The sequence below is a fragment of the Bombyx mori genome, chromosome 6 (genome assembly GCF_030269925.1).
Source record: "Bombyx mori chromosome 6, ASM3026992v2".
Classification (NCBI taxonomy): domain Eukaryota; kingdom Metazoa; phylum Arthropoda; class Insecta; order Lepidoptera; family Bombycidae; genus Bombyx; species Bombyx mori.
In genome coordinates this window covers 8,895,487-8,920,248 of record NC_085112.1, presented here as the reverse complement: position 1 = coordinate 8,920,248, position 24,762 = coordinate 8,895,487, and the positions used below count along the sequence as shown (strand labels likewise).

At 37.4% G+C, this 24,762-nt stretch overlaps 1 protein-coding gene across 1 annotated transcript in view; it reads right to left on the bottom strand.

The window, feature by feature from the left end:
• LOC101746812 (lachesin) overlaps window positions 1–18,004 on the bottom strand; it is an 81,202-nt gene extending 63,198 nt beyond the window's left edge. The window contains exon 1 of the mRNA XM_012694114.4: window positions 17,594–18,004. The gene's annotated coding sequence lies outside the window, so the exon portion shown is untranslated. The remainder of the gene's footprint in view (window positions 1–17,593) is intronic.
• Between the last annotated feature and the right edge of the window lie 6,758 nt (window positions 18,005–24,762).

Sequence of the window (24,762 nt, the reverse complement as noted above, 5' to 3'; positions counted from 1 at the left end):
TACGAGAGTGGATGTGTGCAGCACATGGTAGTTTTTTATTAGAGCAGTTTCCGCGGCACAGCGTGCGCAAACTGAGATAAAACAGGAATGATTGCCGCTCTGTCGCGATATTGTTTCAAGTGTTTTGTTCCATTCTGTTGGCTTCTCGGTGTTTTGCTCGTCGCGCCCGAACGGCGAACTCTTCCATAAAAACTATTCAACTGACTAAGCACTTTATAACGTGTTGAGAGATCGACCTTACAAAAAAGTGACAATAAAGTCAAGAAAACTTCTTAACGAACACTATTATTATCGGGACGCTTTTCACCTACGATCACACTCTCTCTTGCATTTGGGCACAACAATTTAAGAACTTTTTTTTTATTGCTTAGATGGGTGGACGATCTCACAGTCCGCCTGGTGTTAAGTGGTTTCTAGAGCCCATGGACATCTACAACGTAAATGCGCCACCTACCTTGAGATATAAGTTCTAAGATCTCAGTATAGTAACAACGGCTGCCCCACCTTTCAAACCGAAACGCAATACTGCTTCATGGCAGAAATAGGCAGGGCGGTGGTACCTACCCGCGCGGACTCACAAGAGGTCCTACCACCAGTAAAACTGCGATAAAAAAACACCAGTACACCAGTAAAAAAGGAACTGCGCGAATAATTAGGTACGGATTGTTCTAGACAATAAGTGTCATAAACTAAGGCAAATAGACATTGAACGAGTATAAGTATTGTTCTAGAGCAAGAACAGAATAGTTCGCCTCGGGGAGTTTTCGACTCCATCAATTGAAACATGGTCTCTGACGACGACGGCATTGGCGGCGTCTTTGCCGTGAGAACGAGCGCCGCGACAATAAACAATACAAACAACCCTGGCCTGCGTTTGACACCAGCCCGTTCGGAGTGGATTAGACCGTTCTACAGGGAGTTCGGCAGCATTTAGGGATCGTAATAGCCTTCCGCCGTGACCTGTTTTAGTTGCGACAAATAGAGATTTACGGGATTGCCGCCCGGGGATTTTACTGAGGTCTCTTTTCTATGTAATAAAACTGAATAGTGTTTGCTCTGCGGTTGTTTTATTCTCTGTAGATATCGCACCATTCCAATTTCGAAACGTTCAACATTTAATATTGGCGAGTTTTCATAACGTCAGAGTCATCCGACTGTCAATCGATTGTAGCCTTCTATCGCTCGACAGATACGGACAAAGTTTCCAACAATTTATTGCCGCTTGAAATATTATCGAAAAAATTACTGACAACTAGTGTAATATGTGTATGAGATATATATTCCGATGAGACGCCATTGTTATTGAGTAAAAATGTATTAAAGTGAAATCTGCGTAAACGATATCACAAAACATAATTAGGTTCCGTCCGAAGTCGGGAATTCGGAGCTAATCGTATCATACCTCATATTAGGAGCGAGTCGCCCTTAACCCTTGATATCGCTGAGCCGAAGCCCCATTTACGACATTCCTTTGCTTTATAATTTGACAAAGACGCCACGTTTTGTTATCGCACGAGTGGCACGCAGCCGATACGAGTTTTAGCAAGCCCCTACTGTTGCTCCTATTGTCGTGTTTACATTGTCTATGCTCATTTCGAAATTCCGATTATAACGCGAACCCGAAATCGCTTTCGCGTAATAATATGGTATTTCTCGAGTCGCTAACTTATCTCCATGCAGGCATTGAACGTGCCTAAATAAATATTGTGGCTTTCATTCTCGGTGCACGATAATATGACTGAACAAGGTTTTCTGCTTTTGTTTAACTTTGTTCGCAGTTTCGAGTTTCTTTGTTGAGGATTTAAGTTCGGAAAAGTTTCGTAAGCAAGTTCGGTTCGCTACAACGGAAAAAAACTAAGATTATGAAGCTCGGGACTCAAATGAAAAGTTTATATTATTTTTTTAACTTCTACAGCTAGTAGATTATTTATTGAAGAAAGCTGCACTGCTATTGCTACTTTTATAATAGTTTTATAACTAAGCAAAGGATCTTTAATGGTGGTAGGACGTCTTATGAGTCCGCATGGGTAGTTACCATCTCTCTGCCTATTTCTGCCATGAAGCAGTAATGCGTTTCGGTTTGAAGGGCGGGGCAGCCGTTGTAACTATACTGAGACCTTAGAACTTATATCTCAAGGTGGGTGGCGCACTTACATTGTAGATGTCCATGGGCTCCAGTAACCACTTAACACCGTGTGGGCTGTGAGCTCGTCCACCAATCTAAGCAATAAATTAAAAAAAAAACATAAAAAATGATTCGATAATAAAAAAAATTATAACGAAGAACGCGTTCGACCTTTGCATTCTACAAATCTCGATTCGCAATTAAAAAAGTTAAATTGTCCGGTTAATTGCCGTCATTGCGGTGGACGGCGTCTGCTTATTATTCAGGATTCTTCCCTAAAATCTGATGAAAAATTTCGCCGAGGAACCGGTTGGTAAATCACAATAAGTAATTAGCTTATCTGTCGTCGTCACGCGGGTGCTCGGCAACGGGGCGGGGGTCGAAGCCGGCGGGTTCATGTCTTACGTTAAGCTCTCAGTATTAATCTTGACTCTGCTTAATAAACGAAGTGAAGAATTTGGATTAAATAAATCACGGCACGTGGATCCGTCGCCGACATTCAACTGTTTGTGTTCAATACGTCATTCTGACGCAATTAGGGTCGATCTTAAAAAAAAAAAGTACAGTACCAAATTTCAAGTGACAAATTTGTATTTTTTATAATTGAAGGAAACACAGCATCGAATGTATTTAATAGAAATAGTATGTTTGAAAATAATTCTTATATATTATAAAACATAAGCGAATTAAAATACAAAACGTTACTAGATAAAAAAACATTTTATTACATTACATTCTTTGTGGGCAAAAACTTCGGTCGTTACCAGTGCTTCTTCTAAATTAGGCTTTAATTAAGTAGCAAATCCTTTTTGTAACTTTGTAAAGAAATCTTATTGTTCTGTCAAAAACACGTCAAAAACGACTTTGGTTTTAAAAGCGTGAACAATCTAAAGATCAATGAGCTGAAATATTTTCTTTAATTGTCTAAGTTCCATTGTATTTGCTCACTCACACAGAAAAAACTTTCGATAGAAAACATTTATAGGAACATGTGGATTAGTATAATATTTGTATATACTGATATATAGTATCATTCGTTAATCTTTTAATTTAAGCTTAAATGAATTATCTACTTTTTTCTTAAGTTTGTGACTACTGGTTGCCCTGAGCCACGCAAGAGCTACCCCGCAAAACCGACTACCGACTAAACCCCATCGAGCCCCACCACTCCGACTCCACGAAACCCACGGTACCGCATAGTGCGCGCCGAAGGCTCGCCGTCGCCGGTACCCATCCTGATAATAGGACGGCACTCCATCCCCGGGAAAATCCTGCAGGACGTCGTCTCGGAGACACAACGTGAGCGGTGCACAGGAGCCACCTTGCGCCACCTCACCACCGGACCGACAGCCAAGTACCGGGCACCCCCGCACCCGGCACCCGACAGCCCCTACAGGAGATGAACGGGAGCTTCGCGCCCGTGCCGCTCACTCCGCCTTCTTCGCTGAGAAGCCGAAGAGGGATCCCACTCCCTTTCGCGCTCCTCAGCCTCACGGAACGCCATGACCAGGTCGCAAAACCTGATCATAGCCTCCCAAGAAAGGGCCCCTATGCCTGCTCCTACCGCTAGAGGTGCACACCTCTAATGAGAATGATAGAATTTATTAATAAGATTACGCTATCGGATTTGGATACACTACATGTCTTCTGAGGATAAATTATCTAGATCTATTCTATTTTCATATAAGAACTTAGGATGACCAGTCTTTTTTTTGTAATCATGATTCAATAGGAACATGTGTTTTGGAACTACAGTTAAAAGAATTAGAAAGTAAGGCACTTTAAAATGACTGACGCTTACACACTGATCATTCAATGCCTTCATGAGCATATTAATATTGGATTACAAATATTACTCAAGTTTATGAGGAAACTACTACACTAACCACTTGCGCTTTAGGGAAACGGTATGTTTTAACTTTTTTAGTTACAGCAACTAAAATTCCCTGTTCGAGCCTCGGATGAAACAAGTCAACTGAGGCAGGCGGGAAGCAAGATGATGCGTTTCGCATCGCTCCTCACTTTCGTAACCCCAACAGATAAGGAACCGGCTGTCGTTGTCAGCACGACTGTCGGCGCTCTGTTGACGGACTATCCGGAGCCCTCCTTAAAATAGATTGTCACGACCACTTAATCTCACATAAAATAATAAAAAAAAAGAATAGAATATATAACAAAACAATTTACCGATCTATGAACAATTAATATTTAAAAAGTGTTTTAACAATGAATGTTCACACATATTAATTATATATATATCTTAATATAGGAGAGAAATAAGCTAACTCAAAAACAACTATAATAACTATTCAGAATATTATGATAATATTCTTTCTTTAAGCTTGGATTGAAATTCTTTGGGTATAGTATATCTTACAAGTTCCAACGTGTCAACGACAAATATTTAATTTATTCTGATAAATTATATTTTTCTGTTTGAAGTTAATAGGGACACCAACTTAATATCAGCACACATAAGGTTCGTTTACCCATTGTACGGTTTCGTGGAAATGTGTTTGAAAACTAATAATATCTTGAAAATGTAATTAAGTAGCCAATATTAATCTATATACATTCTTCGTAAACTAAAATAATATCGGGAAATTGTCGAACTAAAACACGATCCCTCGGAATTCGTCAGTCATGGAAGTGCAGTCCAAATATTGGATCACCACTTGATCCATGATGTCATCTAGGCTCGGAACAAATTCAATTCCATTTGTGAAATTTAAGTTCGCAAACAAGAATACATATTTGTCACGGACTGTTTTATGTTTCAATCTGAAACTCAATACTACCGAAAGTGAATTGTGTTAAAGTTGAAAATTGATTAAAGTTGACAATATGAGCTAATATTTTTAAACGAATGGATCATTAACAACATAGCGCATCCTTGTTAGCATTTAGAATATCGTCGCTGTTAAACTAAAATCTGCTATGTGCAAAAACTCTATTTTGAATTACGAGTAAAAACATTTTCGTATAAAATTTTATATGAATATGATTTTTTAAGAACTATATCAAATGAAAGCTATAGATAAATATGATAGCTGTAGACACATATCAGTATTTTTTTGTACGGTAGATAGGGCTGTGAACTATACAAAAAGCTCAAAAAGTAAAAATCTCAAAAAGTGCACATAGCAGATTTTGGTTTGACAACGACAATATGCTGTTTCACATTTTTTATATTTATCGAGACGTCTACCTTTTGTCTCATGATGGATTTCTTAACTTGCAATATTTTTAAGTCAAATACTGAAAGCTAAATTAAAAACACTTCCTCTTATCTTTATTACTTATTACAATTGAACGTCACGGAGATCCACTTGATGCTTATAACAGAACCGGTCAACATAGCGAACCTTGGAGAATGTTTGTGACCAGCATTAGGGTTAATGAATAGAAGAATAAGCTCACGACACAGCCCGTGATTACCGATGTCCATAAACATCGCAACGTCAACTGGAATGCATGACCAGTTCGCACCAGAAACAGATAGGACCGTGATGATTCCTTCCCGTATGAACTCACACTACGGTCATGCCAGTATTTATGCAGATTTCTAATTTTGGCAGACTTTATTTTTCTTGGTCCGTGTAAATCCTTCATTGTCATTTAGGATGCTACTTAGTGTTAAGAGTTAATCTCTAGAGTCGCAACCGATAACATGTATTTTCATATTTATGTGAAATTCCGACAGATTTCGCTGCGACTTAGCCTTGGTGTCGAAGTGTTGACAAGTTGAGTGGCGGTAATCACGTTGTGATGCTTATGGGTTTAAGTAACCATTCAATACCAGGTCGACAGTGATCTAGTCCGTTCATCTACAATAAGCAACTTTTCTTAACACCGACGCTTGCTGCGAGCTTGTACTATAAATGTGACTGTCGCTATGTTAAAACACCGTTTTAGTACCTAAATTTACGTGCCAGGAGCTTTTAAAAATATATTCGTAAGTATAAAGTAGTTCAATAAATTCTAATAAATACGAATCACATAAGTTCATACATAGCAATACTCGTATAATAAATTTATTATCCAGCCCTATTTCGATATTATATAAATTAGTAGAGTGAAATAAAATATCTACATGAGCATACAAAGAGAATTTTCGCTAATGAATCTATTGAACGAAATATTCATCGTAATTATTTTGTGAGCCAACGTCGTATCTAATCTAAAACAATGATGTCGTTACATATCAATATTCGTCCATCTAAAAAGGTTGTACTTAAATGTATAAGATAGTTAAAATAGCGTATGTCATTGTGAAAATAAAAATAAGTACTACAACTACATTTTCAGTGTGGAAAATTCTGATTTATGTAACTCATTATACCTCTGTTAGTTGATAGGTTTTATGCCAAAATTGTACCTTTAATTCCAACGAAAACTCCATTCGGGTAATGGTAGAACGTACCTCTCCGTGCGGATGTAGGTTTTTAGTGCCTTTGGAGGCAGACGCGCTTAGGATCCATCTGATGTTCAGTGAACACCATCCCTCATAGACGAAGGGAACGGAGTGGAACCACTGCATACTACTAATCAATGCGTCTCAACAATTTTAACTATATCTAAATTGTAGAGCACACAATCTAATTATATACGTTAAATTAACCGGAAATCATAATAACATTTATTTAAATGATAAATTAATTGAAATCGGGTCTCATTGGTATTTGTGGAATGTCGGAAAGGGTTCAAGTGGTTCCCGCAGTATTACGTAGATCGATGATAGAATGAATTCCAACTAAATATATTGAGTATTATCGGACACGGAATTTGGTTTAGCGGAACTTCATACCGCATCCGAAAACCATCCATCCAAATGAAGCTTGTTTACTGATTCTATTGCTCCCAATATTCCAGGTCTTGACGGCCTGTTTGTTGCATATACGGGTACGACACAGTCCTTATACGAGTCTCTCCACATAGGTTCGTATATGTAGACGGCTTGGAGATATTGGGTCTGTGAAGGGTATTGGCCACCTCGTTTTATTATCTGTTGACACTGTATCTGTCCCCAACGCAACAGACTAAATTACCGTACCCCGTATTGTCAAAATCCCCTATATTATTTTCGTTCACTGATTTGTTCGCGAAATTGAATTTATTTTGAGCATTTTTTTTTCGTTAATAACGTACCTTTTCAGCAGTACACTTTTTTGTTTAAGGAAATTCTTTATTATAATCAGAATAATATCTCCTCGATTCGGATTCAACAAACTTGTTCGCTGTGAATCAATGAATTGAAATTTATCTGCGTGTAAAATTGAATTTCAAAGATATTGTAGATCTAATTTACTAAGGAGACTTTTTATTGAGCGTCTTCTAAGAATATTGAATCAATTCGAAGCATTTCATTGTTTTTATCGTTCGGGACGGAATCGAGTACACGTTTGGTTGTTATCTAATATACAGAAGGGGCGGGCTTGTGCCGCCGCCGACGGGGACATCCTATTGGGACATATATTGGAAAATCTTTATGTTATTATTTACGCGGCGAGGAATTTCGCGCCGCTAATACCCGTCGCGTTATACATTTTATTAAAGTTTTTATTACAAAATACCAACCATACTTGATGCCCTTGGCTTAAGAATTCGACTTATCAGTAAATATTTACGTACACCACCGAGGTAGGTACATATCCCTTCAGCAAGAATTTTCGTATTCGAAAATCTCATTAAAATATCATGTTCGACAAGAACCCTTCGTTCGAATAGGATTAGCGTCGAACAGATCAATTATTTGTATTCGGTTTGCCCGTTATTGTTTGTAATACTTAATTTTCTTTTCATTCGTTTGCACTCTTGGCAGAGTGGTCGTGGTCATCAATTTGGGTAGTGGTGCGCTTCACAAGAGACTTCCGTTCTTTCATTTAATTTTAATGTTCACAAAAATTTACATAATATGTATATTTAAAATTATTATAATGAGATATAAAATCTTTATAGGTTAGCTTTAAATTAGACAAACTAAAACTTTTTGAAACGCTATATTTATTTATGTAATCACTGCAACAAACTAAACAGGATATCAAAGTGCTAATAAAAAATATTTGATTCTTCACGTATTGGGTACCAATATATCTATACCTAGTCAGGTCCAGGTTTTGTAGGCGTCCACCGCTTCTTCAGGTGATGAAAATCTCTGTCCACGCAATTTATTCTTTATTTTAGGGAAAGTATAGAAATCATTAGGGCTTAGGTCGGGGCTGTACGGCGGATGGTCTAATAATTCTATGTTTTCTTGCTCTAAAAACTCTTTTGTTCTGTGCGCGGTGTGAGAACTCGCATTGTCGTGATGGAGGATGATGCGGCGGTTGCAGTTCTCTTTACGGAGTTCAGAAACGACCTGTAGCAAACAAATGCTAGCATACCATTCTGCATTAACCGTTCTTTGTCCCTCAAGAGGAATAGTCGTAACATGGCCGGTTTTGGAGACAAACGTGGCCACCATTTTTTTTGTAACACTCCGTGAACGAACAATTTTTGTTGGCTTTAACTCATTTTCGAACACCCAAACTCGTGACTGGTTTTTTGTTTCGGGTTCGTACGCGTATATCCAGGCTTCGTCACCTGATACAATGTTGTATACAGCATTTGAGGATCCTGCGTGGAATCTTTCGAGAGTTCTGACGCACCAAGTAACGCGAGCCGCTTTTTGCTCTTCACAGAGCGAATGCGGTATCCATCGGGAAAACAACTTTTTTACACCTAATTGTTCATGCAAGATTCTTTGTATTTGACTCATGCCAATGTCTGAAGTTGCCTGAATTTCGCGGTATGTCACATGTCGATCTTCCTCAATCAGCTTACGCACACATCAACGTTTTCTTGGGTGACTGCAGTTTTTAGACGACCTTGACGGGGATCATCACTGAGCTTGACACGTCCACGTTGAAACTCAGCAAACCAGCGATAAATTGTGGTTTTGGATGGGGCTTCATCACCAAATGCAGAAATCATCCGGTCAACACACTGTTTTTGTGTTAAACCACTTCGAAAGTCATAATAAATCATCGCTCTTGAATTTTCTCGAGTCATTTCCATTTTCTCAACGACTAAACAAGTTTGACAAAACCTCGTGACAAGACCGAGAATCTTTTTTTAAATAAATAAATGGTATTCGATTTTTAAAACCAAGGAGTTTTCAATTAAAAAGATTTTAATATGACAGGAACAGTGGAAATATTCCATTCCCGATACTTTTAGTGCAGCCCTCGTATATATAAAAATGAATTGCTGTTCGTTAGTTTCGCTAAAACTCATCAACGGCTGGACGGACCGATTTGGCTAATTTTGGTCTTAAATTATTGGTGAGAGTCCAGAGAAGGTTTAAAAGGTAGATAAATATGAAAATGCTCGGAATTTAATAAAAATTACAATTTTGTTTCCTTTTGTTTGTTTTAAGTTTATTTTATACAAAAGTTTAGGTCTTTTGTTTATCGATTGAGGCACTACGAAGTCTGCCGGGTCACAATGATAAAAATACAGCAATCTACATTGCTAAAAATGCAGTACTTTATGTTTGTTTGTATGTTTGTTGTATTTAAAAAGGCAATACTTTATTCAATTTCGTTGCTTTTCTTTTAACCAGTAGTTTTATTCACTGATGAAATTTCAAATTCGTGAGGAATCCTTCTCAGACAGCAACGGTATGCAGCCGTAAAATTATCTTGAAATGAGAGATTTTCCCAAAATACTGTAATTAGAAATTCCGAGTTTGAATCGTATTTTATCCAACACCTCTTTCGTAATCAGCTACCGAGGGTGAGTCCGCAGCCGTCGGAAATTGCGCTAGGTTTCCGATAAAACCTTTCGAAGTTAACCGCGCCGATGCTAGAATTTGCATCTGCGGGATTTTGACAAACGCAACTCTGCGCTTGGCTCAACGAGTGCCCTGTTTCGGCTAATTTGACGAAGTCGATGCCGCTCCTGAGAATATTGTGACCTAGATTATAGTATAGTATAAGATAGTATTAATAAGCTGTGTAATAGTAATAATTTTATGGCATTCTTGGATTCAATTTTTAGCTGGTGGTAGGACCTCTTGTGAGTCCGCACGGGTAGGTACCACCACCCCGCCTGTTTCCACCGTGAAACAGTAATGCGTTTCGGTTTGAAGGGTGGGGGTAGCCGTTGTAACTATACTGAGACCTTAGAACTTATATCTCAAGGTGGGTGGCGCATTTACATTGTAGATGTCTATCGGCTCCAGTAACCACTTAACACCAGGTGGGCTGTGAGCTCGTCCACCCATCTAAGCAATAAATTATCAAAATCCATGAACACCACAACGTTTTCGTAATAAATCAAATGTGTTCGTATATTTTATGAACTTGAAACTAGATATATTTCGCAAATTCTATGATTATGTAAACATATCTGCGATCTGAGTATTTATATATTAATTCATAAAATATTGGCAAATAAGAAATTGATATATCCATGGAACCTTTAAGGTAGCGTCCATTTCTGACTCAACAAGGGATCGTTGACTTCATTTCGTGCCGTCCTATTTTGACGTTACTAAACAAAATCTTTCAATAGAGATAGAAAAGTGAGATCGACTCAAGTAAACATACAATATATAAAATTTACATAAAGATCAGGAACACAAGAACTCAGACAACCATACATCCACATGTTCTGGGGCAAAACTAGAAGGTTTTTCACTCTCTGATGTATATTTTTATTCAATCCATAAACCAGTTAACGATCTCATGGCTCGTCTGGATTTAAGTTGTTTACAGATTATCTTGTAATAATATCATAATAATATCAACTAATTGGGAGTTCTGAGGAAAGTATTGTAATGTATTATAGATTGAAATTAAGATCTGTAATAATTAAATATTTTCTTCAAATCAGCTTAAAAGGAACGGCAGCCAACTTATGTAACTGATTTAAGGCTTATTAAACTCAGGTCAACGACCCTAAAAAATTGGAAACCGCCCCTTAGTTCACGAATTAAAGCCCCGACGAGGCAATTATTGGAATTCCAAAATTATTAACGAAAAAGCCGTTTATGACCGTAATGCACGACCGCTCTGAACAACTATTAATTTAAATTTAATTTTCGATAATTTTTCTGTAATAATTTCGCCTTTCTCAACTTGCTATGCTTTGTATTAAAATATTTATGGATGATTACGAGTAGGTAGTTATAATTGGAGGAAGTAACATTATAAAAATACATAGTTTATTTGAATGAATATATTATCCAATAATTCATAAACTGGATGCGCTTTGGACACAATGCAGAACTATTTTTGAACTCCCTTCGGCAGTGCTAAAAACCGGACGGACCGGTTAAAAAAAAATTAAGCCAGTTATCAACTAAAACACGCACTTTCTCATTGGGTATATTCACTACCCTTACGGAAGATTTTGGGAACTTCAAAATATTGTGGCGTTTCGAGCATACCATGCTTTCTAAAAAAAACCATTAAAAAAACGTGTGCACTCGGGAACTGCCGCGGTAAAGCTATTGCATAGCATTTTTATCAACTTATGCAATTATAATTAGACAATGATAATTTAATATTAAAACAATAATAAAACAAGACCACGCTATATTAAACATTAATAAAAGCAAAACCTTAACTGTCTCCTTCACACTCATAAGCTAGACTGCGCGAGAGAGAGATGAGCAGACTTTTCATGATGCGCATGCAGTGTGACGTCACGCCACGCGCTTATTCACAAACACTACACAGGCGCAACGTGTGCATGTGTTGAACGCGAGCTACATGGTAGGCGGAGTGAGGGGTGTAAGGATTTTTTCGTTACGGAATTTCATGACTCGGTCGCCGCGTTCAAGGCCCGTGATAAAAGCTATGCAATAGCTTAATAACCAAGCGTAACATAACGTTTGCTAAGAAACTTACGTTTCTTTACCTTAGTACCTTTTCAAGAATCGCATCGTGATATACTTTGGCTGATGCCTATTTATTTGAAGCCGTATTTAGTACCCACATTGTTCCTTGCTGACTGACTGTGAAACTTTTGTAGCGCTTTTAACACAAACACGGTCATCCTGCTTATCAGATCATTTACGATTTGCAAAAACCGAAGTAAGTACAGAATTAATATATTACTCAACAGTACAATATATCTTATAAACATTTTTTCTGTGAATTCCCTCGCGTTCCTTCTAAGAAGTTTTTTTATATTTTACCAGCCATTTACCAGCGAATTCAAAAAACAAGGATGTTCTCGATTCGACTTTTTTTTTACCTCTGTCTATTTTCTACATGAACTCATTTTATTATTATTTGAAAGCTGGTGCTTCTCATGTGGTCCCATTTAAATTTGATCAAGATCTGCCCTGTAGTTTTTCGAACTATCCTTAGCAGTGACATCAATTGACTTCGACTACATTGATGATATTCTTATTTTATTTTGTTGAAGCCATTTTTAGAACAAAGTTCCTTATCGGACGATGCGGAGAGTAACCTTAACCAGGAAAAAACGTCCGTAACGTAAGATTTTTATTACTAATGCACACAATGTACGACTTAACTTTGTAATAACGTCGAAATTAGTAATGCGCACAGTGTACGACTTAACTTTGTAATAGCGTACAAAAAATAACATATTTTTTTATCATTCATTGACCACGATCTCAGAGCGTTCGGTTGCGCAATACACTAACTCATTATGCAAACAACCGTGAATGAAGTGTACCACAATAAGTTCGCACGTTACCGAATGACTGTGGGCTGTTGCGAAACCTCCAGTTTTACATTCTTTATACCTCGAATAGAACTTAAAATTAATATTTTTATAATAAGGAACTTCTTTCCTATCCGATGTCCCACGACACCACGCATCTTTGTTTTTGTTGTATTATCTAATTGTTGGTTAAGTAAAAAATAGTGCGTATGTAGTAAGCTACAAAGTTTATCTCATCTTTTATGTCACGCAACATGCTTCAGCGTGCTAAATGCATTCCCATCGATGGAACCTTTTGATTTCGGACAGGGTCGCTTCGAAATCTTTCCTTCGTTGATCTGACTTTGACCATTTTCTATAAAAAATACCATGTAGAAAGACTTTTATTGTTCTGTTTCAAACTTAAGACGTTTTATTACCTGACAATGGCTTGATACACATACTATATTTGATAAAAGGGTTTTTTTTAGAAAAATGCTATAACTACTTAGGGCGATTTTATCTCATAATTCATAATTTCTTTATCATTTTAATCCATTTTAATATCCAAAAAAAAACCTATGAAGTCATCGTAGCCTAAAAGATAAGACAAATTTACATTCGTATCAAGCCATGCGACTGTGCCGGTGTTCGAATCCCGCAGGCGGGTACTAATTTTTCTGATGCTTTACGTACTTAACAAATGTGCACGACTGACTTTCACTGAGTAGCAAACATATTGTAAAAAAAAAAAAACTGGAAATAGGGGGTCTTGTAAACCTGCACGAGTAAGCTCTACCACCCTGCCTACATCTGCTATGCAGCAGTAATAATGCGTTTCAATTTGAAGGGTGGGGCAGCCGATAAACGTCATTTACGTTGTTGTCTAGGTTCCAATGACCATTTAACAGTAGGTGGGACGTAAACTCGTCCACCCGTATTAGCAATAAATATATATATATACTGTTTTAATTGTACCAATATTTACGGCCTAATTTTCAAAACGAAACTAAAGTTAATTTTTTTTTTTTTTTTTTTTATGATTGAACGATTACTGGTGGCCCGGGGGCCTTTCCAGTTTCACCAGGACAGGTGGGCGAGCAATGGCTCAGCCAGGAGAGGTGGGATTTGCTAACAGCTACCCGAGCGCCTTTTTTTTTTTTTTTTTTTTTTTATGATTGAAGGATTACTGGTGGCCCGGAGGCCTTTCCAGTTTCACCAGGACAGGTGGGCGAGCAAAGGCTCAGCCAGGAGGGGTGGGAATTGCTAACAGCTACCCGAGCGCCTCCGAAGGAGACCTAACAGCTCAAGAGCAGCTGCTTCGCGAATGAATCTACTACCGGATCGGAATCGCGACCCGCTGAGAAGATCCGGCGAGAAACTCAGCGAGCTGATTCATGGGTTAGGTTGCACGGCGAACTCTTTGTCGAGTTCGACGAGTACGGTTACCGAGGTCCCTAAGCCTGCTCCTAGAGCTGAAGGCGTCTAGTGCGAAGGTTATTGGATCTGATGGATCCGTAAGGACGTGTCCCGAGCGCCTCCGAAGGAGACCTAACAGCTCAAGAGTAGCTGCTTCGGGAATGAATCTACTACCGGATCGGAATCGCGACCCGCTGAGAAGATCCGGCGAGAAACTCAGCGAGCTGATTCATGGGTTAGGTTGCACGGCGAACTCTTTGTCGAGTTCGACGAGTACGGTTACCGAGGTCCCTAAGCCTGCTCCTAGTGTTAGAGCTGAAGGCGTCTAATGCAAAGGTTATTGGATCTGATGGATCCGTAAGGACGTGTCTAGGGCGTCGACGGTGACTGGCTCCTGCGTGATCAGGATTCGGGGAGTAGTCAGCGGCGGCAACGATAAGGCGATTATCATGACGCATAGCCTTATCGAAGTACCGTTCCGACGCTGACTTCATGTATTTCTGGATAGATTCGAGGCCCAGGTCGTCGTGTAGGTCAACGTTCCTCACGAACCACGGAGCTCCGACGGCTAACCTGCAAAAGCGGGATTGTAAAGATTGGAGGGTGTCTTTGTGTGTGCGGGCCGCGTGAGCGAACACCACACTCGCGTAAGTCATGACGGGCCTAATGCAAGTTTTGTAAAGTGTCACCTTGTTCCGAAGGGACATTTTACTCCGCTTACAGATCATGGGGTAGAGTCTACCGAGAATAAACGCGGCACGGTCACGGACTGATTTTATATGCGGGCGGAATGTCATCGATGCATCCAGGGTAACGCCCAGGTACTTGACCTTCCTGGCCCAGGGTATGGGTTGTCTAAAGAGAGTAATCGGTGGTGAGAGTTAATTTCAGTAAAGTAGTGAAATACTAGATCTTCATTAAATTTGAAAAATAATAAATAATTATCCTCTTAATATACAACAATTAATAATAACCAGCCACGATAATTCCTTCAAGTAAATTTACTTAGTATTTTAGTTCGACTGTCGTGCTTATTTCTCTTTAATTACGAATTCACTTAACAATGGCGCTCAATAACCGTTTATTTCCACTAATAGCAAATGAAACTGATTTAAGAGCTGTTGCCTCTAAATTACGCTGGACAATGAAATTAACATCGTACTCTTGAACTTTATAACGAGGGGATGGTAAAAATTGTCAACCACTTTCATGACCGACCGTACCTAAATGATGTAGTAAAAGTTAACGATTGGCGCTGTCAATTCCGTAATATCTATTTAAAGCTAGTCATTTGTAGGTAATTGTCGTTGCCATTCGCTTAAAGCTGTCCACGGCTGTGTTCAATGTTACAAAATGCGTTCAGATTTTTTTTGCTTAGATGGGTGGACGACCTGACAGCACGCCTGGTGTTATGTAGTTACTGGAGCCTATAGACATCTACAACGTAAATGCCGCCACCCACCTTGACATATGAGTTCTAAGGTCTCAGTTAGTTACAACAGCTGCCCCATCCTTCAAACCGAAACGCATTACTGCTTCACGGCAGAAACGGCATTGGTTGTCGATGTATTAAGTTTTCTTTCTTATTTATTCTTATGTGGTTAGCGAAGCCAAAGACACAAGTTCCAAGTCAGAACAATTTTGTAGCAATGTCTATTTATTGTTAGCGAGATGAACATGCACCCAGCTCACAGGTAAGTAAGTAATCATATATAAATTTATCTATATTATTATTATTAAATGATCCTATCGTATCGTAGAAATTGTTCTTGAACGTACCCGAAAAATATTTAATTCAGTAAATGGCTACATGTCTCAAGATCCAAACTATGATATAGTCACACTACTTGATATGAGTAGAGATACAAATTAGAGCGCGGACGCATGTAATTGATTCCTTCATTCTCGTCGAATGGTTTGCCACCACGGATTGGTATGGAATATAGAGCTCATCCCCAATACGAATAATAAAAACTTTAAGTAGAGGATTAATCAGATCTCGATCTCAGATCCCATCTAGCTTTATGCGATATTTCAACCTATAAACGTCACTTTTTTTTTCTTCCTATGCTGATAGCCGTGAGAGGCTATATCAGCTTTACTCTAACGTGTAGGTGAGTTCTCGGGGCTCAAACTGGAGGTGTTGCTAACACCGACCCTAGCAAGAGGAGTGCTTCGCAGAATATACCATTTGAAACGCCACCCACTGAGAAGATCCGGCGAGAAACTCAGTGGGCTGTGAATGGCTATACCTTGAGACTAGAGGTCCCATGCATTAAAGTTACAACTATCGGTCATGTTATCATTTAAACTTGAATGCATGATTGTTACGAATTTAAAATGGGTAGGCAGATTTATCCCTAAAAAAAAAAGGGCTTCGTAGATGGTTAACCAGCTCACGGGGCTCGCCCGGTATTTAGTAGTTAACGGAGCCCATAGAAATCATAAAGGAAAAGCCGAAACCCAGGCGGAGACAAAAGACTGAAGTTCCAATCCTAGTAAAACGCCAAAAATAAAATTACTGTGGTTTGTTGGGGCCTTTTATTTTACAATAATGTAATTACTTTACTGTAGGATTCACTCAACACGCTCTAGGTGGTACATAATGAAGTCGAAAAATTGATGCAAAGCTCACTTAATATTATTAATACATATTTTTCTTACGTTACTTAGGCAACCAAACATTCAATTCTAAACCTTTGAATTAACTATAGCTACAACATATCCTATTAACTATAATTATGAGATATAAGAATTAACTATAGTAGCTATAACATAGTTCAGTATCTAATGTAGAGCTACAATAATAAGATATAAGATTATAAGATGTAATAATTAACTATAGTAGCTATAGCGTGGTTCAATACCTAACGTAGTAAGTCAAAAACTAGAAGTACTTGTAGACCGGAAACAATTATACATCAATATTATTGCTATAAAAAAGTTAGTCATGCAATTTTTCAAATGCGATAATGGACTTCCAATTTCTTTAAAATTTAATTAATTGAATTTTTAAAGTAATGTCGGTGAGAACGATCCCAAAAAACAAACAAAATGTCAAATACTAATATACTACATTACCAAATATTAATAGTTTGTCAAACTATTTCAGACAAGGTACCTACAACACTTTTGTTTACAACTAAAAGTTGGAAGTGCTGTTAAAAGTTTACAATTATTTCCATTCGGTTACTTATTTATGTATAAAAAATTCTCTTATGTTTTTTATACCAAATAAAGGTGCTACTACTAATCTAAAAAGAAATCAAAAGTATTTAAATTTACATAAAAGAAAAAAAAGTTCGTGAACTAATTTTTTTATGTTGAAAACCAAAAGAAAACAAAGTAGTAATGAAAACTTATTAAGAAACAATTGCATGCACTTACCTCCAGTGCAACGGACATCGTAGACCACGACCACCCGCGCGTTTATTTGTTGCAGCAAGAGAAGCGCGAGGGAGACAGCGAGAAAATCTCCTCAACTTTATAAAGGAGCGCTCGGAACGGAGCGCAGCGCGAGCCGCGGGAACCGGCGATTCATTAAGAACAAGCGTGGAGGCTGCGGCGGGCTCGTCCCGCGCCCCCTCGCCCGCGACAGCCGCGCATGCCCCCGTCGCAACTCCCAATAGCGGCCCTGTTGCTTCTGACGGCCGCGCAATCTCAAAACGTAAACGTTATGAATACGTTTAAATCGCCGCTGAATTTCCTGACAATCGCGATCGTCTACGTTTAGATTAGGACAACTTTTACGGAGGCGACCGACGCCGTATTGTGTTTACGAGAAACAACAGTAGCCGTCTGCTCGTGACGTACGCTTTGATTCGGGGTTTTGTTATTTGAAAACTTTCAAGCGAAATTTTATCTAATTTAATTTAAAACTGATCAGAATCTTCTTTTATGTCGTTAATTCGCTAAAATTTCGCTGTCACGATCGGAATAAAATAATGCAATAAAAATGTAAAAAAAAAAATTGTTGTATTATATAAATTCCATTAATCACCGTATACTTGAAAAACATAAAACCCGTATTCTGTCTGATCTCTTTACCCGTTGAACCTCCATCAGATTCGTACAAGCTAAATCTAAATCCCTTTAAATACATTGCCCAGATATTTATCGTAGGGCTAATAGCTTTAGTTAAGCCGGAGACCAGAACCCAACAATTACTAACGTATTTTCTGCATATAATTTAAAAGACAAAATTATACCACGATACTGTGGCACTGGGGTCATAATGTAAGCCTCATATAAGCGATAGCAGCTATTGTTGTTAATTGTTATTATTATTATCTTTTTTACAGTTGAAACAACGATACAATCTCTACTATACTACGATGGGCTCTAAAGAATCATTTAAAAAATTCGTAGTTTTCAATTCTAAGCCTGCCGCTATCTTTTTATAAAGAAAAATAATCAGATGAATGTAAGCCTCTGAACATTCCAGGATTCTTTTGAAAAAAGATTTTCCAGAGATAAAGACAAACGTGTCTACAAAAATGACGCCACAAAATAAACAATTCAAAAGAATTCTTAACAAATTAAATCTTCGAAAAGATAAGACATCAAAAGCACCTGCGTAATTGCATCTCAGAAAGAATACTCACATTCAATTATCAAGTCTCATTCTGAGACTTGTAAATACAATAAATCTTAAAAGGTCCAAACGTAAATTTGTATTTCATTTTACAGTTAATTGTTGAAAATTATTTTCGTCTTAAAATCGCATTGGTACATTGTATCATTGGTACATGTACCACAACTTACACTATTATAATTTATGATACTAAAACTTCTGGTTTTTAGAGAAATACTTAATCAGCAATGAAGACGTTGTCAGTCAGTATATGACATTTTCAGTTGATTATCAGAGCTTTTGATTGAAATTAATTTCTTACATCTCAAACGAAAAAGCCAAATTTATTAGAATAAGCGAAGTCATAATTACTATAAAAGCAAAAAACGCCCAATTTACTTTGGACTCAGGGTGTTAAAGTAAACGAAGCGAACTAAACACATTAGAAGGGTCAGCTATAAGCACAGGTGTGTAAAATCAAATATAGACACACATGCATAAATAGCTGTTGGGTCGAAACACATTCACTTAATCCTTTGTAGCTTTACAAACTAAAAGGTAACCATGCGAATTTGAATCTAGTAGATGAATAGCATTTCCGAAGTACCGTTTCTATTCATTCTTTTGTAGAAGACACTTTCCATAAGAATAGGAATATGCAGCGAAAGCCTCCGTATATATTTGGGACGTTCGGGCCTGGCTCCCACAAAAACGTAAATTCGTAGGTAATACGGGCAAGTGCTTTAACGTAAAGCAGTATAGACCGCCACATATTTAGATCAACATTGAGCTCTAGGAACTCCGCTCGGGCACAAAGCCTCGCAGATACTCTATCTACTCGCTTCCGATGAACCGTTATGTCTTTATGATTGTTATTCGTACTTTGTTACCTCTGGAATTCAATGTCTTATCAAACGATCGATTCCTTTGAACAAATTGCTCAGGAACTCGATTGTGCGCAACACATTTCATAATCGAAAATTAATTCTGAGAACAGTTTCTCTAGTACGAATAGACAATTAAACTGAAGTTCAATATGCATAAAGCCATTAAGGGCGGAAAAGCTTGCAGCCATCATTTTCTGCTGGAATGTGAAAGGGCACATTGAAAAGGGGACCAATAAAATATGCAGATTTGACTGCGGTCGTATTTTTCTCGGTGTAATCTGCATTATTCAGGCTTTGTCACGAACTTCGACAGTTTAACAGCGTTTATCTCTCGCCTTGCAAATTGAGCTACGACTTTAAGACAAACGGGAGTCACTTTCATTATCATAATGGACCTCGGCCGATTCTTTGTCGGTGAGCCAAGGATGGATTCACGCTGACACTTTTACTACGGATAGATCCTTCTCTTTAGCCCGGCTCCACCTCATTTCTCTTTTGTACCTTTGTCATTCATATTGCGTTACCTAAACAAACCCATGTTTTCCGAGGTAAATTACCTCTGAAATTGAATTTTGAAAACATGATGTATTACTAAATTACTTTTTTTAAACCAAAATCGGATCTTTATAATTACAATATTTTGTTTATTGCATTTATGGACGTTCGAGTTCAACCCAACTCGTGTTAAATTGTTAAAGGTCTTAGAAAATTATCGCAACGGTAATAGCGTTGCCCACCCTAAATCATAAGGTCGTAGTCTCAATTTCATTGGCCCATAAGGACTGTTCTACCCATCACTGGAAGCGGAACAGGGTCGTAGTACTCCCCCATGTGCGTGTACATTACGACATATCAACAGTATGACCATATCACCAAATGCATTATCAAAGTTGTAGACTTTAAAACTAATTATTTTAAGTTTAAATTATAAAATATATTCTCGTCATCACTATTTAAAATAAGCTTTAATTAAATTCTGAACCTACAAAATATAGAGTCGGTCAAGATCCCAAAAAAAAATCCATACAAAAAAGGTTTTCGAAACATCTAGATATACGATCTAACACTTCTGAAATTGTCGAGAAATGTGGATACCATCGCATTTAACTTCATTTCATAGCGGCCGTATTATCGACATTTAAGTAGTAATAGAACAGGCTCCGGCTTCTAACGGCATGGGCACGGCGAGTGTCCACTAGACCAAAACTAATCGCTGATAGAGTGGTACGCGCTTGCCAACGATTTGGCCATTGATTCACTACCAGACCCGATATATCATAGCTAAATGTAACATTTATATGTCGCGAGATTTAGCGTTTAAGTGTGTTGTACTTCGCACGTCTAACAGAAATGGTAACATGCAATGTAAAATGTAGATCTCCTGGAATCAACAACAAAGCTAATTCTTGAAAACCACTGGAGCAGAAGACGTCTACGTGCCAAGAAGACAACTGATTAGAGTCAATCATTACAAAGGAATGAATAGTGAACAAATGTAACAAAGGAAATTAAATTTATTTGATATTATCTTTCAAACTCTTTGAAAACTCTGCAAGAAATACTATTAACAATGAAATACAATACGTTTTGTTTTTAGCAGTATTCTTTATGTCTTAAATTATTTTGATCGAATATAATATTATATTTATTCACTTTATAAATTACAATGCCAAAGTAGCGTTAACAGCGGGTTTTTTTTTCTTTTTAAATTTAAGTACTTAGTTTACTATTACTTTAAATAGTTTTTTTTTTTATCACATAACTTAAGATGTACGATAACTCAACAGAAGTGTGTATAAGATAAACAATTCATGAATTTGAGAGTAGAGTGTGTATTATAAAGTTACAGTTATATTCACCTTTTACATAGGGCTTCTAGTGTGTAATAAAAGCAATCATTGTAATATGTACCTTCGTTCAAACGCTTGTATAGACAGTCGGATAGCTACAACTCCAAGACAATTAATATTCCTTTACCTTATTTTTTACGGTCACTACATAAATATGTATAATAAGTACATCAATTTACAAATATAAACATAATTGTAATTGATTCAGGAGTCATCGGCTAATCAATCCGTTTGTGCAGCTTGCCAAATACGGTCTATATTTTTCTCCTGTACATATTCTACACTAGACTACTTAGCGCTGTTCCGGGTTATAGACACTTCACATTCTACTAGCGTTAATGCTTGCAGACGACTACACAAATTTTATGTAATTGATAAAAGCTAACGAATAGTCACTATCCACTTTTATAGTCTCCTTGATGTATCTTATTTGCCTACTGCAGAGGTTAAATAAAAAAAATGTAGTACCACAAATGTGTTCGACAAGACAAACAGAATTATCAACTGTAATTAAATAAGTAATAACCGAAGACCGGGTAAAGTGGAGGGGCTTAAGCTGGAAAGCGGACATTGCCACTAGACCGGGAAAACTCTAGGAATAAGAAGAATGAAATAAGAAATAAACATATTTTTAAAGGAACGCCAAAATGGTTCACGCGCAAGTTTGACTTTAAAAGTATCAAACGAACTGAAGATCAAAATTATACATAAAATTACTCCCTCACAGAGAATAAGGTTTAACGTAGAAGCCAATCGAAATTCTGCAGCCTAATGAAAACACGAGTGAAATGACTAAAAAACTTTGAATCTCAGATTTGTAACAAAAAATGTGACAAGTCATCAAATCTACATATTTTATTAGTCTCCCTCGCCTAAGACCCTCCGTCGTCGAGTCCGCCCTAGTGACGTTATTATAATTTCCACTTAAAACATATCGATACTAAATAAACCATTCAATATTTTGAAAGATCTAAAAGCTAACATCTTCGTTTGTAAAACTTCTAATTTGAATTAAAATAGTCATTCAAAATAGCGTACGATAAGTTTTGTTCAAAATCTCCACAGATCAGGTAGATAGTTTACTGAACTCCTTTACCGTAAACAAGGACCCGTCATAAAATATCGATAATCGCGGTGTAAATGACAGTGGAGCAGCCCGATATTACAGTACTTTGGAATAGGTATCATCTGGGGTCGACTCTACTACGGTGCTGTGACGCTTCATAAAGAACACTTTTATACTCAAGCCTTTATTTATGACGCCCTTTCACTTTTTGGTTTCGTTTTATTATCTGATATAACAGACTTTATGTCATTGAATTTCCAATACAAACGGGCTTGTAGAGTTTGAGGTTTGCCCTCAATTATTAAAATAGTCTGAAGCCTACATCTGTTTTGATCTAATTTCAAATCTTCAAAAATTATAAACTATCTTAAATTAGACACAATTTCAGTTTGATTCTAATTAAAAAAACATAACACTAATTCTACAACCAAGTATTTAGAGGTAAAAAAAAACGAGGACCTCAACAATAAAGATTATCTTGCTAAGCCGAGAGAATTAAAGAGTTGCTATATATTATTCAAATTGAGAACGGCTGGTTCTTTTACTGCGGAGTGGCGGTTGCGAGGTACATCGCTCCGCACTTCGGGACGTGACCGAGCGGGAGTCGTCCCAAACTTCAAGGATATCACAAGTTACTGGATTAGACTTTTTTTCTTTTTTTTTTATTGCTTAGATAGGATGACGAGCTCACAGCCCACCTGGTGTTAAGTGGTTACCGGAGCCCATAGACATCTGCAACGTAAAATGCGCCACCCACCTTGAGATATAAGTTCTAAGGTCTCAAGTATAGTTACAATGTGCCCCACCCTTCAAACCGAAACGCATTACAGCTTCACGGCAGAAATAGGCAGGGCGGTGGTATCTACCCGCGCGGACTCACAAGAGGTCCTACCACCAGTAATTACGCAAATTATAATTTTGCGGGTTTGATTTTTATTACACGATGTTATTATGGTGTGGATTCGGAGAGGCCTATGTCCAGCAGTGGACGACTGTGGGCTGTTGATGATGATGATGATGATGATGATGATGATGTTATTCCTTCACCGTGGAAGTCAATCGTGAACATTTGTTGAGTACGTATTTCATTAAAAAAATTGGTACCCGCCTGAGATTCGAACACCGGTGCATCGCTCAACACGAATGCACCGGACGTCGTATTCTTTAGGCCACGACGACTGTCTTAAAAATAAGAAAATTTGCTAAAAAACCACTTACATTACTTTAAAAGAACGGCCGAAAAAATCATCGGCTATACAGTCAAACAAAAAAACTAAATTAAATATGAATTTTCCCATACCGAATAAATACAACTCTATTTTTCTTTGAACGTACTGCCTCTGTCACTTTCATGCAAGTGTTGACAACAGTTTCATACGATGAAATGCAATAAGCCATGCACAAAATCGTAGAAAACAGACAAACATTATTGGCAAAGGTACAAAACACACCCAGCACTATTTTAGCACTCATCTACGAAATGTAAATAATATAGCTATAGTTGAGTCGATGAATTATTTTATTTCATATTATTTCGTATTTAAAAAATATTCATTAGCTGTTTCACAAGAGAACTCTGTTCATCTCATTCCATTCTCTTTAGGTCGAATTTTACATTCAGTGAAAATAACATTATATACCAGAACGTTTTCTATACATATAGGTACCTAAAAATCTAAAACTGCTCACAGAATTGACATACAAATTTAAACTTCATAAATTTCCAAATGAGTATGTTGGATTAAAATTTGAAACATTCAAAACCACTTTATCTGAAAACAATTTGCTACACCTATTTAACGCTAAACATAAATTGTTTATTACAATAGTTGTAAAATGCTTTGCTTAGACCTGCTTGTCTGTTTCAATAATACTAATTTAAATCAATCCTTCTATTTCTGACGTAGTAGTCATATTTGATAGGAAGACGTTATACAGATGTAACTGATGCTGATTATATTTTACAAAAATATCTGAAGGTGGATGACTATTTGCTTATGATTGGCGGTAGTTACTCAACATTATGAGGAATATGTGTTCATTTATGTCAATACTACCACTTGATAACATTACAAATTTTATTTTTGTAAATAGAAGACTATACTAATACATCAAATCAATGTATAATGGACGTTCAATGTAATAAATACTCGCAAAGTATTTATAAAGTCGCTCCACTT